The following is a 25,824-nucleotide window of genomic DNA, read 5'->3' as shown; positions in this document are numbered from 1 at the left end:
AGAGGGTAGGTCTAGGGATATATTCCTCTACAGTAGGTCGTGATCTATGATTGATAATGTAATTGATCATGGTATACCTCCTGTGCACAAGGCGATGACCTCTTTGTGGTATTTGCTCCATTTCTTCCAAGTGGCTCCTCTAAGTTATGGATATTCCTGGTTAATATAATTCAGTGGAATATCAGTATGCAAATCCCTTAATGATGATTCTTATCTTCTCTCCAGGTGTGGGATTAAATAGAATTATTCCATCAAAGCCTTCCGTTGTATGTTTGTGTGCCATGCTTGCATCTTTACCAATTATATCACCGGGCTAGTTTTGCCAAAGAGAGTTTTAAGTCCTGCTCGATAAGCTTTTGTGATCCATTCTGTTTTTTCTTCCTTATTGAGGTTGCAATGCCTTCGAAAGAACAGTACTCTACCATTCTCTGTAGTGTTCTGTCAGGCAACTTGCTGAGCTTGTGAGAAATGTTGCCGTTTTTCCTGTTTCTGCTTGTGCCTTGATTGTACTAAAGTGAAGCTGTCATCTGCAGGGCCAGATCCATTCTCAGTTACATTTAAGTTAGTTTCACTTAGTTTACCTGTTTCATAAATTGGGTTTTCCTTACCACTGTTACTGTCATTATCATTTTCACTCTCCTGAGCTAAAGTTGTTGGGTACCGAGGGTGATTTCCGTCCATCATCGCCTTAGTGGGGTGAGAGTGAGAGGGAAAGAGGTCAGGCGGTGGCCTTTGACTTCTGTGGCTGTCTGCACGCGACTGTAGGCCTGCAGATTTTGTATGTTGCAGAAGGGCTGCTTCAGCAGGCATGCTGGTAGAATGGAGGAGTCACGGGCCATCACGATGCACTCACAATTTGTCTTTTCTTCTTCCTTAAGTGCCACTCTTGATATTTCATGTCTTTTAGTGCTTCTAGGTGACTTCACACACATTGTGGTATAATTTGATAATTGACAGTTCAAGATATCTTGTATATGAAGTGTTTACTGTGGAGCTCAAGTACAAATGTCCTACTCTGATGGTGGGTGGGCATGGCCTGTTCACTTCAGGTTCCCGTGCCCGACCCCGTCTTGCTATTATGTCCATGTCTTGGTTGGTTCTTTTTCTGGCTCATCTGACCGTCTCCAACGCCATTCGCTACTACCTAAGACTCTGCTGTGAGGAACTTGTGGTGTTGAGACCCTACTATAAAGGTACGACCGATCAAGCAATTTGGTAGGGATATAGCTTCGGGTGTTCCTTTATAACTACGTCAGAATATCAATGAAACTGTCGACTCCCATTCCCTAATTCCCAGGATCTCTCCAAGTACCACAAAACTATTGGCAGATTATCCTTCCTTTGGTTATTACATTATTACTTTTTGTGTAGTCTATTTCCTACTTGATAGCAGTATTGAAAACATTTTAAAAAAGCATTACGGAAAGCATTACAAGCCTATATTTTACTTCCTGCAATGAAGTGAATACGTCTGGGAAGTGAGGACGATACTAGAAAATCAGACTCAAGGTACTAACTGATTCCGTGTGTGTCTGTTGAGAACATTATCTTCTACAGTAGCCTACGGGGAGACCTGCTACATTGCGGTGGAAGGTGTGTGGGGACCGACAGACCATGAGCCACCTACAGTGTCATAAGTCTCAGCTGTCCAAGCGGTTTATTTTGCTGTCTAGATGAGTAACTCCTCTGCCTGGGTAGTCTCGTTGTTCTTGCTAAGTATATGAAGCAGACTATTTTTTAAATGTCTTCTTTTGCAGTGAAGTACTTTTTTTTTTTTTAAATCTTGCTACCAACAAACGATTACAGAGACTACCGGAGGGGTTAATGAAGACTGTGTTTTCCTAACTCTGCTGTTGGTAGTCTACAAATATATTTGCTGTCTTTGTTGAATATACAGTAGGCAGTCTTGCTCGGTTTGGGGGTGACTTTTCGAACCAGAGGGGTTAGCTATAGCCTTCATTAACCCCTTCTGTATCTGAGAACCTTGAAAAGGGGAATAAACTTAGTGGTGGCAAGTATGTGACGAGATGTAAGTTATTGAAAGGAGGGTGTGAGTAGATTATTTATTTATTTATTTATTTATTATTACACAGGGATGCTCCATTTCGTTTGAATGCAAATGCTGTTCTACCTCCTGCCCCACCACCTCCGACACTTGCCGTGGGTCCTGTGTGGACTACAGATACTGCAAGGCCGGTCTGCTGCCATTAGTCTCGTGTTTGCCAGAAAGTCAATATTGCGTCTGCTGTCCCAGCAAGTGTCTATCATAAGTGTCTTTCATTCTGCCCTCTCCTGATTTCACACTAGCTTGAACGTGCGCCAAAATTAGTCAGGTAAATTATTCAGCAAGCCCAGCATATCGTAATTTTTGCTTAATCATTCAGTTACATTTAACAGTTCATCATTTTGTACTGTTTTCTAAACGTCTTCATTTGCAGTGAAGTACTTTTTATTTTATTTTAATCTTGCTACCAACAAATGAGGTGGTACCTCGGATTGCCACCACTGGCAGGGTAGGGCTGGCAGCACGGGGTCGCGGCGTCCTCCTGGTCGCCATCAAGCGACTGTGCCGGCAGCAACTGTTGCTATTTCCGGGAATGCTCGTCAGCGAAGAAGTGAAAGTGCGGCCTTATTCTTCACCAACATCCGCGACCTTACCACAAATTTAAGCTCAGTTCATTTTTTCCTTCAGTCCATATCCCCTTTGGCCCTTTTCCTCACAGAACCACAAATCTCACGCTCTACCGATATATCCCCATTTTGTTTTCCTGGTTACCATCTCCTTACAAACTTCCGTAACAAGGGCAGCACCTGTTGTTATATCAAATCCCAATATGCAGTTGACATTATTTTAAATTCACTTGATCCAGTTTTGATTACTCATTATATAAACTAAATTGTCAAAATATTACCAAATATATTTGTGTAGTTTATCACTCCCCCAATGCTTCTTCAGAACCCAGTGTATTTGATTCCATATTCACACAGTTGAGTAACCTTAACCTTGCCCTTAGCACCGAAATTACCATTTTGGGTTATTTTAACATACATAATGTTGAATGTATATTACATTCTGCCAGGACGACGCTGGAGCGTGCTGTTTCCAGAATCATTTAATCTCACCCAGCTGGTACAGCAACCAACCAGAATACCTGATAATCCTGACCAAAATGCCCATCTTTTGGATTTTTTCTTGACAAATAATCCAGATCAATACAGGAGAGAAGTACTGTCACCACTTGGATCCTCTGACCACAATTCATCAAAGCCTCATTAGTTAACCCCCCTACACCTCCCTGTTCTGAACCTGTCAGGGTGATCCGATGGCACTTTGATAGGGCAAACCGGGATGGATTTAGAAATTATCTTGCTGGCATTCCATGGGTCCATGGCAGTCTTTCTTCTCTAGTGATCCCAATTCTACCCAGTCCCACATTTGCGTCTTAATACTAGCTGGTATGGATTTATTCATACCAAGTAACAGTTCACTAAAAGATCGAACTCTCCAAAATGGTTTGATGGCAACTGTGCCAGAGCAACAGCCCAAAATCATTAGCATATAACTCTTACTTAAAATCATAAACATCTGAATCACTCTCTCAATTTAAAATTGCTAGAAATCATGGAAAAGCTGTATTAAATCTAGCTAAATCAAACTTTCTTCAAAAGCAAGCATCAAAACTACTTGACAACCCTAATGACAATAGAATATTTTGGTCAACTCTTAATTCTTTCAATAATAACTTTAACAAGTCATCTTCCATTCCCCCACTAAAATCTTCAGATGGCAATATTACAAATGACCAGCGTGGGAAAGCGGATACTTTTGCCAGTACATTTGCCAGAAACTCTACAATAGATGATACCAGCCAGAATGTCCCAGTACTAGAACTTGACTCTCCCGAAATTGCCCCACTTAAAATACAGATAAGTTACGTAAAATCCATCCTAGACAATTTACCTACCAACAAAGCTCCAGGCCCAGATGGAATTCCGCCAATTGTTTTGAAAAAGTGTTCCCCTGAACTTGCCTCTGTTCTAGCTGAATTAGACTATGCAAACGTACTTCTTTATTCCCAAACTCATGGAAAGAAGCCAATATCCTTCCAATTCTGAAGAATGGAAGTTCGTCTGACCCCTCTGATTACAGACCAATAGCTGTCACATCTTCTCTTGGTAAGGTATTTGAAACTTTAATTAATAAGCACATTGTTAAACATCTTGAATCCAACAACTTAGTTAGTGATAGATAATATGGTTTTCGCCATGAAAGATCCACCATTGACACACTCAATCTCCTAACTCATACCATCCCAGTGGGCAAATGTCACATTTTTCACGTGGAAAAGATGTGGACTGGAGATGTCTAAAAAATGTGGATATCTGATCTTTATTGATAGTTCGTTTCACGAGAATTTAAACATGTGTAATAGACGTGTTGAAATTCACTAGTAATACACAGTAATATCTGGAGGAATAAATCACATACATGCAAATTAGAAAGGCTCTGTAGAAGCCAAATGGATTAAAAAAAAAATATACATTCACTCCCTAACTCCAACAAGTTCTTTCCATGCTGAATAAAAGTAATAATTTAGCCAGTATAAATTGTCAAAGTCATCAATCATCAAAGCATTGTTAGCTTATAAGTCGATTAACTCATACAAACTATAATCAGTTCAGCTTGGGAAGAACTTGTGGGATCTAGGGATTGAATGTAAATTATTTTTATCCATTTGATTTCTAGAGAGCCTTCCTAATTTAAGTCGTATAAACTTGTCTAATGAAAAATAAAATAAACAGTCAAGATGCATCATAATCATCAACAGGTTAATTTTTAATAATGTTCAAACTATATAAATGTCCTGCAAGATTCATATACTGCATACAGTACTGTAACTACATCCGTATAGTTAAGGTATGGTTAATGGTGAATGGAACCCATGAAACTTGTTGTGAGTATAAGATGCAATACATCAATAGTCTGCACAAGATTGGACACTAATAAATATAGGTATGTTTTAAAATAATACACAGAGTAGTTCTTTAATTTATATATTGTGCATTACAGAAAAATCATTCACATTGCTATATTAAAGAGTTGATGAGGTGAAAAGCTTTGGATTCCACCTTCTGCAGAAGAGCTCAATGTGGTAAAAAGAAAGTAATTAATCAGAGAAATTAATTGAGGCAACTCAATAGGGAAAAAATAAAATGCCATAGGGGAACTTAACGGTATACTAAAGGTTAACAGGGGATCAGATAGGACGGTAAGGATAGCAGACAACCAACAACCATCAGCACATTCAGCAGCGTGATCGTTTCAGTAGCCAGATCCATTGCTCCTCTTAGAGTACAAAAGAAAATATAAAGACTACAAACAATTAATCAGAAACCCTGGGAGCACTGTGAAAAACAAAACCCTACGTACGTGCTACCACGAAGAATAATAATGTACAGTGTAGGTTCTGTGTGACAAATGGAGAAGCTGTCCACCATCCTCTTAAGGACAGTGCTGGCTGTGTGGTATGTGCGGTTCTATACGGTTCTGTACATGTAGGAGAATTACAGTGTTAGATTATATTCTGAAAGAATAAAACAGATATTAGTTTCAAGACAACACTAAGTACAGTAAATTAGGGATTTTTTTTTTTTTAGTTCATAGTACCGTGGGCTCACACAGTATGCGAGTTCACAGTACACGAATAGCATAGTATGCGAGTGACCAATATAATAACCAAAAAAACTTCACTGAGCGAGTTTAGCCCACAATCCGCGAAGTAGAGGCAAGGAGTGACCCAAAACCACTATTTTCCCTGACTAAGCGACCCCCCTTCCCACACAACGGGCCCATTGCGACTTCAGAGGCTCTTGGGGAAGTTGCTGCAAAGGATTCTACAGTTAGATCTCGCCAATAACGACTTTGACAATAATGTTTTCGGTAATAACGGTAAGTTAGAACAGAAACCCAGTTTCTTTAATCTAAGTCTACTAATACCAAGTCGGTTCACTTCCTTCTAAAATGGCTCCAAGCTCATGCAGGGGGCGGAGCATCGAAGTGACGTCAACTGGCTCTGGCACAAAACACCAGCTCAGTTGACTCCTGACCACGATGGAGGATGGCTGTTTGTTCCACTACTCAGACCATAACATATTTTTCGTTCGGTGAAATGAAGGAAGGGACTGAAATGTGTGATGGAAGGTTTAGAGGTGTGAAGGAAGCACTTTTTCCCCTGCTTCATTTTCCCTTGTTATAAATGTTTAATTTGAATCTGCGGTTTTATAAATTTTCTGTTACTTAACCCCTTAAACGCGGCCGTGAACAGTCGACCCCCCCCCCCCGAGTGGCTGGGTTGTATCGCGGTCTGAGTACCTGCAGGAAAATATTAGCCAAAAATCAGAGATTAACCTAGAACATTATACTTGGTATGGCAGATAGTACTTACATTCAGCTTTCTCCAGAGACAGGTGTTGAGCCTTCGTGGACTACCCAAGGACTTGTGGAGACTTGCAAAGTTGGGTAACCAAATCTTCACTTTCACACCTCCAGCAACCCGGTTTCCCCTCTACCACAGCCTCATTCTGTCACAGTAAACTTTATACTACAACGTAAAGGTAGTTTGGAATCCGTATTTGTACAATAAACACTGAAAATAAGGCTAAAATCAACGGAGCGTACGGCCAACATGCAGCGCAGCAGCGGTCTTCCCGTCACTCAACAAACATTTCCATTTTCACAGCTAAAAACATGTATACTACATTATTTTCGATCATATTACTTCCCAAAAGATCACCGCGGCACGCTTTTTATTCTGCCTTACGCCTGTCACTTTATTCTCGTTCCTGTCGGCCGCTTGCACTGACTCGGAAGAGCTAGAACTCGCCATAATGTCACTTTGAAAGCCTGTGGTAAACTGACACTAAACAGGGGCAAACCGTGTGAAAAAAAGCTAGCGTTACAACTGGGGAAACAATCCTTTCCTATTAGCATAAACTGCTTGTGAGAGGAGAGCGCAGATTTACAGTTCTGAGCAGTCAGAGCGCTGCCATGTATCACAGCCAGGTTGGCAGTGCCATGGTGGGGGGGGAAGGGGGAAAAGCGCGATACTTGGCAACAACGGAGGTCAGTAGTACAAAGGTAAAGTATGCTAATTGTAGCTAAAGGGTGGTGGTACTGATAAACAATACCAGCTGGAGCCTGCTTGCCTGCGGTTATTCAAAATTTACTAGAATCGCAAACACGATGCTCCGCCGTTATGTCCTTTTCACCGAGCATCGCAAACGCAACGATTCGCATTTAAAGGGTTAAGCCAACTGACGTCACACACAAGCCACACCTCCCTGCGCCCTGATGGAAAGTGATCCGACTGTATTAGTAGACTTAGTCTTTAATAATGTTTGGATTCGATGAATGACAGTTATTTCGCGAATGCCAAGTTGTTATACAACAAATACGTCCATAACAAGGAATGACGCAGACAAACAAGAAGAGACGAAGGAAATTGCCAAAAATGTGAGCAGTAGCGAGTAGATGGAGGATCCTCCCTTCACCACCTCCCCTGACTCACCTGCCATCATCCCCTCCACCACCACTGCCCCCCCCGACTCACCAGCCGCCTCCACCTCCACAGTCCCACCTGCTTCACCTGACATACCTGCAACCCCCACCATAATGACTTGCTGCATTCTGGAAGAAATATAACATTCAAAAGGCCATAAATTTCTTCATCAAAGCCTGGAATAATACAACATTGGCAACTGTTAAAACCACATGGTGTGGGAGGTGGTGCAGCGGGGGCATTCTAAATGTCCTGCCATGCCTCGGAACCCCTGTTAGTTACGTCCATCAGGCATGTTGTCTATTGTTGTTAAGGTGATTGACCATATTTTTGTTATTGTAGCTATATCTTCAGTATATGTCTGAAAAATTTTCCCTTTATTATGTCTCTAAGGGTCAAAAAATGTCAAGGTATGAGGGGTTACTGCCTATATGTAATTTTTCTCATAACATTATGTATTCACAGTGCACAATTTCAAAGTGTGTGTGAGGACAAGGACTGCCCATCCACTCTTGTACTGTGCAAGCCCACTGTATTTTATTTTTATTTTTTCAGTATTGGTAAGAAGTAACCTTTTTTTGCATGATTTAGGGAACAATTTCCACCGCAAACAAATCCTAAGGCCTGTAATTGGGTGAAGTCAAATTCAAAATAATATCCTTTAACTGGTACTAAATAATAAATATATATATATATATATATATATATATATATATATATATATATATATACCCTCTCAGGCACAGTCACGCGATTCGTGTGACTTGTGTATTTTCTCAGTTTGTTCAGTCACTCGAATCGCGTTCCTAAGCACACCAAAAAATAGCCAAAAATTAAGTTTCTGGCGAAATCGCGTCAAATTTTGAGGAATTGTAGCGAGTATAGCGCTTTCCAATGGTAAGGCATTGGCAACACTGAGCTGCCTCATTGGGCCCAGCATATAGCAGTATACCTCAGTCTCTTCCAAGCAGCCAGGCAGTGGGTTGCGTTGTGTCTTCAGTCCCTTTAAACTCCTACTAATTCTCCCCCTCCTTCCTGAGCCGAAGCCCCTATGGACTCAGTGTGATAATGCAATATTTATGAGCATATTTGTATGTGATATTGTCGATGGAACATAGATATATGTCACGAAAAGGAATTGTGTCCGTTACGAATCGTCAGGCCCTAGGAGCCGATATGAGTGTTCACTGTTGCGGGGTTTCGCCTCTCGCCCTCCCCAAGGCCCATGACATGATTACAAATACGTATATAATGAAGCCAATGCTTAAAGTGTATTTTGTGTGAAAGATATTGTGGCTGGGTTGGTGAAATTATGGTAGCATAGTGTGGAATGGGGCATGCATCACGTTCAGTTTTTATAGTCGGGAAGGAAGAATTTGAGGTGTTTAGTGATGGAATTATTGTGATTCTGATAGTGAAAATGCGTATGGAATTGTGTGAAATATACGACAAACATGCTGCAGGTGTTCGTGAAGGAGTGTGGTGTGTGCCAATACAATAGAGTCGCAGTGAGTGTTCACAGAGAAATATTTCATGCATTCACTGACTTTGCTAAAACAAAGTGCAAGTGTCAGAGACAAGAAACATGCCACAGCCACATATACATACGAATGATGTGCAGCGAATGTTTGTGGAGAAATCTATTGTGTGGATCGCATGTGTTTTAGGCAAATGTATCGCAAGGAGAGAAGAAAATATGCCGCAGCCACAGACACACACACACACGCACACACACTCACCCACATGCACATGCTCACCCACATGCACACGCTCACCCACACGCACATGCTCACCCACACATGCACACGCTCACACACTACATAACTCCTCATCTTCAAGCTACTGCCAGCATCTCAACACCTCTGGAGGAAGTGAGTTATCCATATTTTGTTGATCTGTATATTGACCTATTTCTATAGTTCAATATTTTTTACACAAATAAATAATGTTTTTTACATACACACATATGAGATGGAAGAAAGTTCAGCTTCTTTGTCAGAACCTGGCAAAAAGACTAGTGGTCATGTCGAGTTTCTGACAGCACTATAAAAAAAACCTTATGATATTTTACGTGTATACTTTGAGTAAAAAAAGAAAATAATAAAACGTAACGAGTGAAAATATGTAGCCGTGGGTGAGGTAGGGAAAGAGTGTTTTTTATCGCGCGAGTGGGAGGGGAAGAGTATTCTACGTTTGTCGTCCAATTACTCTAAAATCATTGGATGTATCGATTTCCCGTAAGAACCATGATAAAGAGCAGTAAATTCTACATAGGTTCATTTGCAGAATATCAGCCTCTGGGAGCATTTTCTGTTGGAAAAGTTGGGGGAACAGACTTTCGGTAAAGTCAAAAGCGCTCGGAGGAGTAATCTCACTTTGTCGGCCAATTACTCGAAAACTATTGGACGTATCGATTTCCTATAAGAACCATGATAAAGAGCAGTAAATTCTACGTACGTACACAACATAACAATGTAATATCTATGATAAGAATTCGTTGTTACATAGGCGGGAATATTGCATATGCTGTGCGCACATCACGAAAGTGACGTACGGACGTGAGTTCCCAGTCATTTTTGGCGATTTACTCGAGAACTATGAGGCGTATGGAAACCAAGAGGTGCTCATTAAAAAGCTGGTGAAATTCTGCATAATATTATGCAATAAAAACATAACACCTGCGAGAAAATTTCCGTATTAGAGCTCCTTGATTTTTTCTCAAAAATGGCTTTCAGTTTTTGGCTATTTTCTCAAAAACTACAAATCGTATCGACACCGGATTTGTCTCTTTAGAAAGCTGATGAAATTCTCTATCAAAACTTCTAACAACGTTTTCCTGCTTGATGGAAAACACTCGAGAGGTGATACTGGGAAGTGAACGTGATGTAGCAAAATTTTATTCACGGCCGCCTAATGTTGTTTTATTCGTGTTTTCCTGTTTTTTTGTGTGCTTATCAGCTAGAACAAACATCGACGAATAAGATTACATAGGTTTCATGGCAGTATATTTATGTTTGGGTGGCGAAAATAAGGAGAGAATACATGTTATTTGCCGCGCGCAGGCAGCCGGGCCAGGCGGCTTCCCAGATAAAGTCGTGCGCCGGAAAACTTACTGAAACTTATCGGGCGCGAGAGGGTAGATACTGTATATATATATATTCTTCATATGATGTACGTAGCAGCTATCGGGTTAATTAAACTAACCTAACCTACCAAATCAGACCTAATCCAACAAAATTTAACCCCCAACCTAACCTACATTAACTGCAAAAGCATCTTACCTAACCTAACCTGGCCTAATCCCTGTATGTGGTTGAAGACATACAAAAAAAAAAAAAAAAGAATTAAAATCGAACAAAGTGCTTTTTTTATCTAACCTAACCTATAAAATCAGACCTAATCCAACCAAATATAATCCTCAACCTAACCTACATTAACTGTGAAAGCTCATAAATATGAGGGCAGGGACGGGCTAACGTCGCCCTCCCCAAGCCATGACTATACAGTGAGTTGATATTGCACGAACAAAAACACCTAAAGGACATATTTGCGAGAAAAATGTCATATATGAAACCCCCCCTAAGCTGAGGAGTAAATATCATTGGAAAGGCTGGAATTCCCCTAGGGTGTGACTAAACGAAATGTAATACTACCTAAATTAGCATTATACAGGCACCTGACAGAATTAATACCTAGCCTATAGGCTAGCCTAGGCCCTATACATCATGCGGATAGGCTAGGCTATTTAGACCGAACTTGTGTGGTTGAATAGTTTTTTTAAGGCAAATTTCTTCAGCATACTAGTCTTTATACCTAAAGCTTATATATGATTAACTTTTGATATTGAAAATTGATAGAGTACTTCAAAAATCTTACCTTCCCTCAAAGCTTGTGCCTTTGTACGTATGGTAAATGCGGGATTTGAGTCTTTGTGCAAGTTTACCATTGAAAATACTCAAACTTCGCTATAGGTAGCAAGATGGAATGGCAAAATATCTAGAATAATGCCACAGATATTAAAATATCATTTTAAATGGCTCAAATAACTATAACATTTATAGAATGTCATTGGATGAAAAAAGTAAATATTTATACATGATCAAAGTCAATTCCTCTATATCTAGCGAGAAAATTTGGCTAGATTGTACGAACATGACAACACTGTGTTTGAGGCGTGTTCTTTACGTCGATGGTCTAGTATTATTTCGCATTCGTTAAAAAATAATAATAATAATAATAATAATAATAATAAGCACATATAAAGTATTACTCTGAATATCATGAATATCTACCGTACCATCATTTATATCGCTTAATTAAGAGAGATGATCATTTTAGGTAACGAATTATCCACAACCACTTCAGTCTGTCTGTCTGTCTGTCTGTCTCAAATACGGAATTCATGGAGAAGTGTTGGGGAGGCCTTTGTTCAGGACACTAAATGGCTGATTGTAGTGCCACAGATTTAGTATTCATGTATGTGTTTAGAGGTACTGTAATATCTAAGTGAGATAGGGTGTAATCTGAATACTAGTCTATAAATTCCTGTCCTAAGTAGTAATTCATATGTTAATGATTGATGTTGGGTTAACTTTATTTTTATATGTATACATCTCTATCTATGCATTGGGTGATGTACTTGTGAGTGTTGAGTTATGGTAATTCCTCCGTCTGGTCGAGTAATGAATAACATATGCAAGCAGTTTTTCTCCTTGTTTGTGCGTCGTTGTTGGGTGCCAAGTTTGTATACCCATCATTACTTAAACAGAGTAATGATGGGTATACGATTCTCTCCGTATCCTAGTTGTGAAATGCTTACTAATGAAGCTGCTAGAACCCAAATATGTAAGATTAACAGTCAAAAAGGCCTAAATAATGTCATTTGTGAGGGATTTAATAGTCCCGCTTGCCTTAGCCGTCACTAGATGGCATAAGCTGCCCCAAATTCAAGGCGGGATAGTGGTAAATTCAGTATTTAAATTAAGTAAGGATTGAATCCCAAATTTTCCCCAATTCAATCAAAAGTCCTAACGTCATGTGTACACTACTAAAAAATAGCGAAGAGAATTGAAACCCACCATATTGCAAAAACACCATCTCATTTGATCTAGCCGTGGCGTCTCTGGCGTGCCCCGGGAGGCCCACTCGCTGCTCAGATATTGTGTGTAATGGACATTGGTTCAGGTGAGCTGTCCACATTTCTCCTCCCCCCCCCTTTTCCTTGTTTAATCCTTACTTGGCATGAACCATATGAAGTAATATTGTTAAAAGCTTAACATAGACTCGCTGCTTAGACATCGTGTGTAATGTACGTTGGTTCAGTCCCCAGACACCAGTGACGTCAGAGTGTGCACGAGGCCATCTCGTGGTATTGCCCATAGACTCTTACATACACACTTACACTACCCATGAATTATTTTATAAACCGAATGTAGTTGAAATGGTATTATTGATCTATCAAGTGAACTTCTTTTTTCTGTAGATAAGGAATAGAAATTTGAAAAATGATGTGATTATGTAACGGAAAGGCGAAATTCAAATTCATTAACCGTTTTCTTTCTCTTATATTAATATGTTAGAAAATTAGGAGCGTGGAAGGGAATTTAGTGGTTGTGAGTAATAATGTGATTTTGAGTGTTCCTCGAGGCTAAACAAGCCCGAGTGATTATGTATTCTCTGTGATTATGCGATTTTGAGTTGTTCCTCGAGGCTACACAAACCCAAGTGATTATGTTTTTTTTTAGTGGTTATGTATTAATGATGATTATGAACTATTAATAATTATGAATTGATAGTGTTTGTGAATTATAGTGAATTGCATGATGAGAGTATACTATACGGGCGAAATAGAGCATGAGTGATTATTTTATTGGTTCGAGGCTATGTCAGCCCGAAAAGATAACCCAAGCTCATAAATGTTCCAGTCTTGAGGCTATGGTCGAGCCCAAGAATAACTGACAAAAAAAGAGTGAGGTACGATGACCTCAGAAATTGCTTGAATGTTCCAAATTGTTTCGCCTGGTGACAATGTTGTAGGAATGATCACCCAAACCATGGTTTTAATGTACCACCCTTTTTCATATGACTAAAGGTCATGTAATTAAAAATGTCTGTTGAATCCAGTATAGAATTATTAAAGTAAAGTATATATATATATTTTTTTGTACACCCAGTCAAGGGAATTATGTCCTCTCATGCCTAACTCACTCCCCTTCCAATTCAAGATTCCTTCGCTCTGGGAACAACGACCACACGTGGTACTGACTTAATCTCGACTCGGCCAAGAACTACAAACGCCACCAAAACTATATTAAACAATTATTTTTTACCATACCAAGTCAAAGCACCACCCCCTCCCCTTTTTTTGTGTTTTACTGAAGTGAATTTTCTATCAACCAAGGAGGGGAGACTAAGTCGAGTACCATTTGTATTATCAATGGGTAAATAGAATAGAACCAACAACCGGTAAGATTATAAATCCTAACATTACACTGATGGAACAATAACGAGCGGGGAAAGAACTCAACAATCCGTCGTTACACTGGCGTCAACTGGTGGGATAAATAATCCGTCGTTACATGATGACAATATATATATATATATCATCATCACCAGCAGCAGCAGCAGCAGCAGCATGACCTGCCCACCTCCATTTCTGTTCTTTTATAACTTCTATAGTATCTTTTACTAATTTAGTCTGCTCTCTCACCAAAGATGAAGAGGGCGGGGTGGCTCAGAGGTAGAGCGTCCGACTCGCAATTGTGAAGTTGCGAGTTCGAGCCTCTCATGGGTAACCGTTGGCAGGAGTGATAGCGCACTCCTGTAACTTAGTGGGGCTATATGGCAATAGTTGCCTAGCTCGGGGATGACGATCAAATCACCGAAGATGATGTTTTTCTGTCCCTCAAAGATATTCCCAAAGAGCAATAGAAACGACAATGTTGGGAATATCCTTATATATATATATATATATATATATATATATATATATATATATATATATGTATCTTAATTTCCAATCATTATATATTATAAAGTGCTAATAGCCAGGCTACATAATTACTTTCATATATACCAAAAAAGGCATAAACCCACTGCTCTATACAGAATCACAATCGAAACTAATCTATTTCATGTGAATTCTACCACCACATATATATCTCATACTATTCTGAGAGAATTCACATGAATTCTTCATCCAGTTTTACACGAGATCTTCTCAGCTAAGTTTCCACTTGGAAAAGATGTAGAAATCTGGTGAATACTGGTGTACACGAGATTTCATCAAATATCCATGACTAAAAGATGTGGAATTCACGAGCTGTGCCCACTGGGATCCATCAATCAATTGATCTACATGGAGAAACTCATGCAGTAGTTCTTGATATTTCTAAAGCATTCGACTGAGTATGGCACCGTTCCCTGCTGTCCATACTCTCTTGCTATGGACTAACGTCTTTTGTTCCATTGATTTCTTTGTATCTTAGTGATAGGAAAATAAGAGAAAAAGTAGATGATGTATACTCCAATTTCCACTCAATTAACACCGGGGTGCCACAGGGATCAGTTCTGGCGCCAACCCTATTCCTGGTTCATATTAATGATCTCTTATCTGTCACCCACAATCCCATTCACTCATGCGCAGATGACTCAACACTACATAGTTCATTCACACTCAGACACCCATTTACAAAGTCTAATATCTCTACCTCTCATTCAGTGCAGCCATCACCATAAATCAAGACCTATCTACGACCAGTGAATGAGGACAAAAGAACCTTGTCTCTTTTAATGCAAGTAAAACTAAATATCCCCCTGTGGCAGGGGGGACACAACCTGGCCGCACTATGGGGTGGTACTACTACTCTGCGGCCAGGTTGTGTTAGGAAGAATACTGCCACCGTATTCCCTGCGTGTCGTAAAAGACGACTAAAAGGGGCGGGGTGAGGGGACTAGGGACCCCCTCCTCTGTTTTTTAGTTCCAAAAAAGAGACAGGCCAGAGAAAGAGATGGGGGATGGAGTTATCCCCGTACCCTGAAGATTGGGTCTATGAATGTGCGTGGATGTAGTACAATTGAGGCTAAAAGGGAGGAGATTGGGAGAATGTTTGTGAGAAGAAAGTTGGATGTGTTAGCTTTGAGTGAAACGAAGATGAAAGGGAAGGGGGAATCTATGTTTGGAAGTGTGAATGGAAGATTGTCAGGTGTTGATAGAGGAAGGGCAAGAGAAGGTGTGGCCTTGTTAGTGAGTCCGGAAGTACAGCAGTGTGTGATTGAATGGAAGGAGGTGTCATCGAGACTGATGTGGGTGAAAGCGAAATTTGAACGTGAGTTGTGGGTGTTTGTGAGTGCATATGGGCCTGGGAGTGAAAGGGATGAACAAGAGAGGGAGTGTTTCTGGAATGATGTTGATGAGTGTCTGCAGAGTTTTGGAGCGAATGTGAATGTGGTAATGATGGGAGATCTGAATGCTAGAGTGGGAAATGTAGCAGTTGAAGGCGTAGTTGGTATGCATGGTGTGCCTGGAAGAAATGAAAATGGGGAACGAATGATAGCAATGTGTGTTGAGCGAGAGATGGTGATTGGGAATACGCTGTTTGAGAAGAAAGATATTTATAAGTATACATGGGTGAGACAGGAGGGTGGAAGGGTTGTTGATAGAGCTTTGATGGACTATGTGGTTGTGTCTAGGAATGTAATAGGAAGATTGTTGGATGTGAGAGTTCTGACAGGGGAGGGTGGAGGTATGTCTGACCACTACCTGGTGGAGGGAAAGTTAAGAGTAGGTAAGAGATGGGTGAGAGCTAGGAGGGTTAGGTGTGGCAGGGAGGTTTTGAAAGTGAGTGAGTTGGATAAAAGAGAGAAAAATATAGAGTATCAGGAGAAATTGAAAGATGAGTGGAACGCAGTGAAAGATCGGGAAAATGGCAGCGTGGAGGAGGAATGGCAGTTGTTTAAGAGTGCTGTGATGGGGCATGCAGAAGAGGTGTGTGGTGTGAGACGTGTGGGTGGTGGTGTAAGAAAAGGAAGTGAATGGTGGTGCGAGGAAGTAAGTATGGCTGTGGCTGAGAAGAGACGTGCATATGAAGTTTGGCTGCAGAGGAAGGATGAGATGTCATATGAAAGGTATAAGGAAAAGAGGAATAGAGCGAGAAGGGCTGTGAGTGATGCTAAAGTGGCAGCAGATGAGAGGTGGGGTAGGCGGCTGACAGAGAATTTTCAACAGAATAAGAAAATGTTTTGGAAGGAGGTGAAAAGGGTGCGAAAGGGAGAGTCTGGGAAGGAAGAACGAGTAAAAGCTGAGGATGGAAGGATGTTGAGATGGATGCAGTAAGGAAGAGATGGGCAGAGTATTTTGAAAGATTGTTAAATGTAGAGGAGGAAAGGGTGGCTGAGATTGTGGCAGATGGAAGGGTGCAAGGAATAGATGTGTTGGGAGAGTTGAATGATTCTTTGATTACGAAGGAGGAAGTGGAGAAGGCAGTAAAGGAGATGAAAACAGGGAAAGCTGCAGGTATGGATGGGTGTGCTGTGGAATGCCTGAAGGGTGGTGGAGTGACTATTGTTGACTGGTTAGTAAGATTATTGAATGTGAGCTTTGAGAAAGGTATGGTGCCAATTGACTGGGCAAGTGCTTGTGTGGTCCCGTTGTATAAAGGCAAGGGTGATAAGTATGAATGTACTAGCTTTAGGGGTATAAGTCTGTTGAGTGTTGTAGGTAAAGTGTATGGTAGAGTGTTAATTATGAGAGTTAGAGAGGGTACAGAGGGAGTGATTAGTGATGAGCAGTGTGGCTTTAGGAGAGGGAGGGGATGCGTTGATCAGGTGTTTGCTGTGAGACAAGTGTGTGAAAAGTATTTAGCGAAAGGCAAGGATGTGTTTTGGGCATTTATGGATTTAGAGAAAGCGTATGATAGAATTGATAGGGAGGCTTTGTGGACTGTTTTAAGATTGTATGGACTTGATGGTAGGTTACTAAAAGGGGTGAAAAGTTTTTATGTAAATAGTAGAGCGTGTGTAAGAGTGGAAAATGCTGTGAGTGATTGGTTTCCCGTGAGAGTGGGGCTGTGACAGGGATGTGTGATGTCGCCTTGGTTGTTTAATATTTACATGGATGGTGTTGTAAGGGAGGTGAATGCAAGAGTTTTAGGTGGTCTGAGTCTGGTAAATGTTGATGGAGGAGGGTGGAATCTGAAGCAGCTGCTGTTTGCAGATGATACTGCACTGGTGACTGATTCAGAGGAGAGATTGAGACAGTTGGTAGAGGAGTTTGGAAGGGTGTCTGAAAGGAGGAAATTGAAAGTAAATGAGAATAAGAGTAAAGTGATGAAGTGTACGAGGTTGATAGATGGTAGGGGGATGAATATAGTTTTGAATGGTGAGTTGCTTGAGGAGGTAGATTGTTTTAAATATCTAGGGTCACATGTTGCTGTGGATGGAAGAATAGATGCAGAAGTGAAGTTTAGAATAAATGAAGTAGGAAAGGTGCTGGGAGGAATGAAAAAAGTGTTTAAATGTCGTTCGCTTAGAATGGATGTAAAGAGAAGGCTGTATGAGGGTGTTGTGGTACCGATTGCATTATATGGGGCTGAAACATGGAATATGGGTGTAGCAGAGAGGAAAAGTTTGAATGTAATGGAGATGAGATGTCTGAGGAGTATGTGTGGAGTGATTCGTATGGATCGAGTGCGAAATGATGAAGTGCGAAGGAGAACTGGAGTTGTTCGGGAGATGGCTGGTAGAGTTGAGCAGAGGGTGTTGCAATGGTTTGGGCATATGGAGAGAATGGATAATGAGCGATTGGTGAAAAAGATAACTAGATCTGATGTGAGAGGTGTAAGACTGAGAGGAAGACCACGAATAGGATGGATGGACAGTGTGAAGAGAGCGCTGGATGCGAGAGGGATGTCTGTTGAGCAAGGAAGAGTGGCTGTGCGTGACAGAAATAAATGGAGAGAAATTGTGAATGAATAAGTGATGACGCAGCCCTGAGGGGATATTCTCCCGCATTTGGTCTGATCAGCTAGTCAGGTCAGGTGCGGGTAAGGGGATGGATCTGTTATGATGTGGCAGGGGTAAACCAGTTCTGCTGTCGGGCCCTGCTGTGGATGTCACTGATTGCATTGCGCAGTTGACCCTTGTGCGGTGTGATGCGGTGAGGATCTGTCCGTTCTCCCCTTTGGGGCTAAGATGCGAATGAATGTGTTTGAATGGATGAGTAAATGGAGAGTGAGTCGTCCTGTCTCGGCTACCTCTCTTTCCTTGGGGGAAGCAGCCTAGGTATATAGATAGATAGATAGAAAACTAAATATATACAATTTACTAATAGACAGATATTGCCAGATTCGTACATTACCATCAGTGCTACTAATATTCCCATCTCAGAAAGTATTGAAATTCTTGGCATCTCACTTAACAATGCCCTCAGCTGGACCTCCCATGTCAGATCACTTGCTAAAACCGCCTCAAAGAAACTTGGATTATTCTTCCGTAACTTCATCGCTGATGAGCAGTTAGCTATAATTTATAAAAGTCATGTGTGCTCTCAGCTTCAATATTGCTCACCCTTGTGGAATGGATATGGAGAGGTTGCATTAAAACAACTAGACAAAATTCAGAACAAAGCTGTTAGAATTATTAACAACCATGCCATTACAAATAAATTAACTCCCCTGCAAGTAAAAAGGAATGTTGCCTCCCTTGCATTATTTCACAGATATTTTTTTGGTAAATGCTCAGACGAAGTTGCATCCATGGTGCCACCTCTCCATGCCTTCCCTCGTGCTACGCGGCCATCTGTTAGCGCTCATGACTGAATTGTCACTCACTCATATTGCAGAACTTCTGCCTATCAGAATTCTTTCATTCCCAGAACTGCATCTCCCTGGAATTCGCTTCCCCAGAGATGTTTCCCTCCAAATTTTAACACACAGCTGTTCAAGTCTAACTGTTACAGATGTTTTATGAACAGAGGTCACCAGTATTCTGGTGTATGGATTATTATTTTTTTTTTATTGGGTTTTCTTCCTCCGTTGTTTTATTTAAAAAAAAGAAATCTGTGTGTCATGTTACACAATTACAGAGCGGTGTCATGTTCTGTAATATCTAATGTCTCATGATTTACCGCCGTTCTTCAAACCGTATATTATTACCTTTTCATCTTCAAACACCCCATTAAACCCATCGCTCTTGTTAGTTCTTTCATCTTGCTGTGATACATTTTTTGTACTTTTGCAGCGCATTTCTTGCAGTTTCATGGCAGAAAAAGACAGTACTCCGGGTCTAGGACCTATCCATAGCCCCTCATCGCTAGAATCATATTCTCATGTCAATTTAATGTTACACAGTTTATCATTCAAGAAGGAGACATGCCAAGTTAAGGCCAAGCAAACAGACAATATGAATCATGGTCCAAGAAAAATAGAGAAACAGAAGAAGGGAAGGATGGGAGAAAGGAGTAGGTGTAAGGAGAGTGGAAAGGTTACAAGAGGATGAGAAAAATGCAGAATATAAGAAAGAAATGGAGGAACGATTGGGTAAATATGAGTTGGAGCAGATGGGGAATGTGGAAGGTGTGTGCAATATATTCACAGAGGAAATATGTGCACCATGTGAGGTGGTGTGTGGGGTGAAGAGAAGACGAAAGGGGGTGCAAGGAACAGCATTGTGGAATGAAGAGGTGAGACAGGCTGTGGCACAAAGGAAGAAAGCATTTAATGAATGGATGAGAAATAGGAGCGTGGAAGAAGTTGAGAGACGGAAGAGAGAGTTATATGTAGTTAGGAAGAGAGAGGTGAAAAGATTAGTATGAGAGAGTAAGAAGAGAGTGGATGAGATTTGGAAGGAATTTGATTGTCCAGTGGAAGGAATGTATGAAAATGCTCTGGAAAGAGGTGAAGAGAGTCAGATAGGGTGGCAATGAAGTTAGTAGGGGAGTGAAAGATAAAAATGGTAGATTACTAGTTGAGAAGGGAGAAAAAGTGAGCAGATGGAGAGACCACTGTCATGAATTCGCACGAGCGTATTTATAAATCTGTGACATTGTACTTTAGTGAGAAAACCACGAATTCTAGTGGAATTCCCACTGGGCATCACTCAGTTCAACCGTCCTCATATTCACTCCGATCAGGATGATTTTCATAACATTTCTCACTGTTTCACAAGTGATCATTCATATCCACAACATTAGTGCTTTCACTGAGTGATTTATTGTGAGCCTATATTGCTCACTTTCTTTCCATTGACCTTTGAAGTTAGGTCATGCCCTACTTCCGGCAAACACGGCCATCTCTCGGCCCCTTTCATAGTTTGAAGTTAGTCAGCTTTCAGTTGCCTCGAGGGTAGGACCGTTTGTGCCCAGCGTACAGCAGAGCCTCCGTTGTACAGCAAGTTCCTGAATCTCCACCTAGACGGTGAATTGGCGAAATGGGCTTAGCAAATTGCAGCTTTTGATGTTCATCACAGGCGCCCAGTCTTTTCGTTCGGCTCCCCTCCACTGACCAGTATTTCTGTTTGTTTCTCTAGGCTTAATTGTGTTTAGCTTTTGAATGAGCGAGTGAGTGTATTCTCTTTGTTATTTTGAATTCATTCTTGAGATTCATATAACGTAAATTTATTTTATTGAAATCAATGAACTTATAATTCTTTTCTTTGAGCTTAATGTAATTAGACGTGTGTTTTATTTCTCCACATTAAGCTTATTTCATTTGCCACTCCTAGTTTGCACAAACTCTTTACATTATTCATAACTGGTACTTAGGCCAGTTCTTTTGTATCAAGCTTAAATCCGTTGTGCCAGCCAGGAGTTAAGCACCGGGAAGAACGTGTTTATTATTATTAGCATTAGTTATTGATTGTTAGGGGTGGAGTCACTTTCTCAAGAGGCTAACAGTACTAATAAACAGCATGCGTGAGTAACTAGACTCTCCTGTGTACTGTTGAGAAAGTATATAAATTCTCGTCCTTAGAGAATCGGCGAAGTAAGCCGACATAAAGTAAAACTTACTACTTGATTTTCACAAGTCAGTCCCTTGTTTCTATTTTCAAGTAATATTTAGCATTCTTAATTCATAAATTCACATCACCCCGTGATAAACACTTTAATGAATTGTTGAACATAGACAATGAAAGTAATGCAAGTATAAGTGGCTGGGGAATGGCTGGGAGGAGGAGGGAGGTGATAAGACAGGAAGAAATCAGTAAGATGGAAGTTGTGGAAGCAATTAAGAAAGTCAAAATGGGAAAACCCTAAGAATTGAAGGAGTGTGTGGTGAATTACTGAAGCATGGTGGAGAGATAGTAGTTGAATGGATGTGGAAGATGTGCAGATTGGCCTGGGAGGACGGTAAAGTCCCGAAGGATTGGAAGTCAGGTATAATTATTCCCTTGTACAAAGGGAAAGGGGAAAAAGAAGTGTGTGGTAATAATAGAGACATTTGTCTTCTTAGTGTAATTGGCAAAGTATACGGTAGGATACTTATTGACAGAGTTAGGGAAATAACAGAGGAATTAGTTGGAGAAGAACAGGGAGGCTTTAGGAAGGGAAGAGTTTGTGTAGATCAGATATTCATTCTTGGATCTTTAGTGGAAAAGTGTCTAGAAGGGAAAGAAGTTCTATGTGGCATTCATGGATTTGGAGAAAGCATATGACAGGGTGGATAGACAAGGATTGTGGAAAGTATCAAGATTATAAGGAGGAGATTGGAAATTGCTGAATGCTGTGAAGAGTATGTATGAGGGTGCTAAGGCTGCAGTGCGTGTGGATAGTGAACTGAGTGAGTTTTTCTATTTGAAGGTTGGGTTGAAACAGGGACGTGTCATGTCTCCATGTATCACGTGGGCGAGTGAGGGTGCGTCCTGAATCACGTGGGGTTGTGATGGAGGGGGAAGGTGGGGAGGAACCACTCCCCAGCACGTCTTATGCTCCCCAATATTCTCAAACATGTGGACGAGTGAGGGTGTGTGAAAAATCACATGGTGTTGTGATGGAGGGGGAAGGTGGGGAGGAACCGCTCCCCAGCACGTCTTATGCTCCCCAATATTCCTGAACTTCATCCCCACAGCCCCCTAATGTTCCTCAAGGCCGTTAGGGTAAGGGAAAGGGAAAGGGTATAGGCCGAGGGAAGACGAGTGCGAGTGGGGAAGCCATCCGCACTCCTCCCCGACCTCCCCCACCAGCATCTCCTCCCCACCCAGACGAAGGTGCTGATGGGGATGAAGGGGACGAGTGATTTGTGGGATGGAATTGGGAGGATGGGAGTGATTTTTCTCCCCTCATTCACCCCTTCACTGAGCAGGGGTGCACTGGCTGCATTGCTCTCGGAATTCACCCTAATTTCACCAGGCTGGATTTTTTCCACCTGTTTTTGTGAGGCTTTCGTGGAGCAGATTGTTGACCGAACCAACCGTTTTGCACGCAGCCAGCGCCGTGAAAGTGAAAGATTGGGAACAAGGAGCAGGCATTCTGTCATGTATGATTACCCTGTCTCCCTTTCAGAAATGTTCTTATTTTTTGCCCTGGCCCTTTTGATGAGTATTATAGGAAAGAACAGAATTCCGGCCTACTGGACAAGGGACCCTGTTATGCTGACACCAATATTTGGCCAAGACATGAGCCGTAATCGCTTCCAACAAATTCTAAGTCGCCTCCACTTTTACGATGCTGATGATCCTGCAAATGCGAACGACACAGATAAGATGAGGCGAATTAGGTTGGTCTCTGATCACCTGAGGCAAACCTTTCGTCCCTGTAGAGACCTCGTCATAGACGAGAGTTTCGTGTTGTGGAGAGGAAATATTTCATTTAGGCAGTATATACCCAGCACAAGGCACCGTTATGGGTTCAAGATCTTTGTTATGTGTGACTGTAGGACTGGTTATGTTCAAGACATAGTCTTGTACACCAGTGCACAGACAGACATAATAGAAGATCAGAGTATTGGACTGGAGGGAGCAGTGGTAAAGACAATGATAGAAGACTACCTTCATCGTGGTCACGTCCTCTACCTGGACAATTGGTAAACTACCCCTCTTCTCGCTTGTTATCTACACATGCATGAAACAGGAATCTGTGGTACCGTGAAGGTGAACCAGCGTCACATGGTCAAGGTAGGGCGGAAACTTGACAGGATTGAGGTTTTCTTCTTCAAAGCCAACAACATACTTGCAACTGTGTGGAACCATAATAGAGAAGTAAGCCTCTTGTCCACGGTTCACCGCCCCTTGATGCACCGTACTGATTCCGTGGATTACCGGAGCGAGAACAGGCATCACATATGGAAACCTGAGTGTGTACTGGATTATTACATAAACATGCGCCTGGTGGACCAGTCAGACTCCATGATATCGACGGTAGAGTGTGCCAGGACCACGATGAAGTGGTATAAGAAACTGTTCTTTCACTTGCTAGGTATCACTGCTCTGAATTGCCACCACCTGCACGCCATGACAACAGGAGTTCACGAACCCTTTGAAGGGTTTGTGAGGGAGCTCACAAGAGAGATGTTTACACGGTAGGCTGTTGAAAGGCCCCAACATCGCACCCGCACTGCCCCTATTGCCCAAACTCCCCTGAGAATATCCGGCCACCATTTCCCCACTCCTATCCCTCCCCAGCCAAATAGACATAGGCCTCAACACAGGTGTCACGTGTGTAGTAATTCCCGGGTGAGACTCACCACACAGAGGAAGGACACCCGCTATGAGTGCATCGAGTGTGACGTAGGTCTCTGTATTCACCCATGTTTCAGCGAGTATCACACCTTGATACAGTTCTAATATGGTGTGAATGCGATAGGATGCTGTAACTCTGAAGTAAATGCGACAAACAGACGCTCAGTGTAATTATAAGTCCTGTTGATCTGAAAATATTAGTATAAAGTGCATACGGGTATAAGTCCAAAATAGTATGTAAGTGTATAAATATGATCTAAGTGGAAATATACCTAGCGAGGGTAGTTTGATGCGATATTCTGTCGCCTAGTGGAATAAATAAGGCCCATAAATATGTAAATATTATTATGGGAAATGCAAACGGGTATAATATAAGTTCAAATTATTGTAAGTGCTGAAATATATTCTAAGTCAAAATATTCCTAGCAAGTGTATATACTGTAGATGCGATTCCATGACGCTCAGTGGAATGAATAAGGCCTGTAATTACGAAAATAGGAGTCAACAAGTGGGAAAGTGTGTAATATAAGTGAAAAATTTGTATGTAAGTGTTTGAGTATTATGTTTGTCAAAACATTCATTGCGAGGGTATTTTTGTGCGATATTCTGACGCTCACTAGAATAAATAATGCCAGTAACTATATATAGTGCAGTATAGGGGTGTAAACATGTGTAATGTAATGGAAAAGTATAATTGGAGTGATAAAAATAAACTAGATGATGAAACACGAGTGTTTGAGATTGTGCTTGCTACGTGAATATGTGCTAGCATTTCGCTAAATGTCCTCATAATGAATGTTAATAATTGAAAACATTTACAGTGGTGGAGGAAAAGTTCTATGTAAAGAAAAAAATAATAGGAAAGTGATAAAACAATTGGGTATGTTGAAATACGAGTCATAGTGAGTGCGCTTAGTAAGCAGATGTGCGCTATACTTATGCTTCATGTCATCGTAATGAATGAAAACAGCTGAAAACATTTACAAACAGTAAAAATTGGTAAAATGTCATTGAAACAGAAGTATACAAGTAGAAAAAATGATATGTTGACTGATACAAGAAACTTAGCACATAGCATGTTACCACTTGGACCCAACTCGCTATGCTCGCGCGAAGGTACAATGCTTATTTTTCATATTTATGTGTTTGAAATTCATTTTATTGTTACTCTTATTGTTTATTAGTTCAAATTCAATAAATGTAGAGGTGTTGTTTGTTGTTTCACCCAATATTTCCTACCATAGAAAACGTAAGCAACTCACACGTCAATGATAGAATACGATACTTGGTGCGGGGGACCTCACCTGTTCCGACCACTTATGAACCACGGTAAGCCCTTTCTTTGTGATTTTCCTTTGTTTCTCAACAAAAGCGGAAGTTTTAGCCAAAAAAAAAAAATCCAAAATAGCTCTGGATTGGGGGGTGTCGGAGGTGCGAAAAACCTCGGGACGTGATGGGTTAAAATAGTGTCAACTGCATATTGGGATCTGATATAACAACAGGTGCCGCCCTTGTTATGGAAGTTTGTAAGGAGATGGTAACCAGGAAAACAAAATGGGGATATATCAGTAGAGGTTGAGATTTGTGGTTCTGT

At 41.1% G+C, this 25,824-nt stretch overlaps 1 pseudogene; it reads right to left on the bottom strand.

The window, feature by feature from the left end:
- LOC145390376 (UDP-glycosyltransferase UGT5-like) overlaps window positions 1-25,824 on the bottom strand; it is a 115,214-nt pseudogene that overhangs the window by 409 nt on the left and 88,981 nt on the right.

This window comes from Coenobita brevimanus, chromosome 14 (genome assembly GCF_032717465.1).
Source record: "Coenobita brevimanus isolate Jiangsu-jjx chromosome 14, ASM3271746v2, whole genome shotgun sequence".
Taxonomy (NCBI): Eukaryota; Metazoa; Arthropoda; class Malacostraca; order Decapoda; family Coenobitidae; genus Coenobita; species Coenobita brevimanus.
Note: the sequence above shows the minus strand (reverse complement) of the source record. Positions and strands in the feature narration are given on the sequence as shown.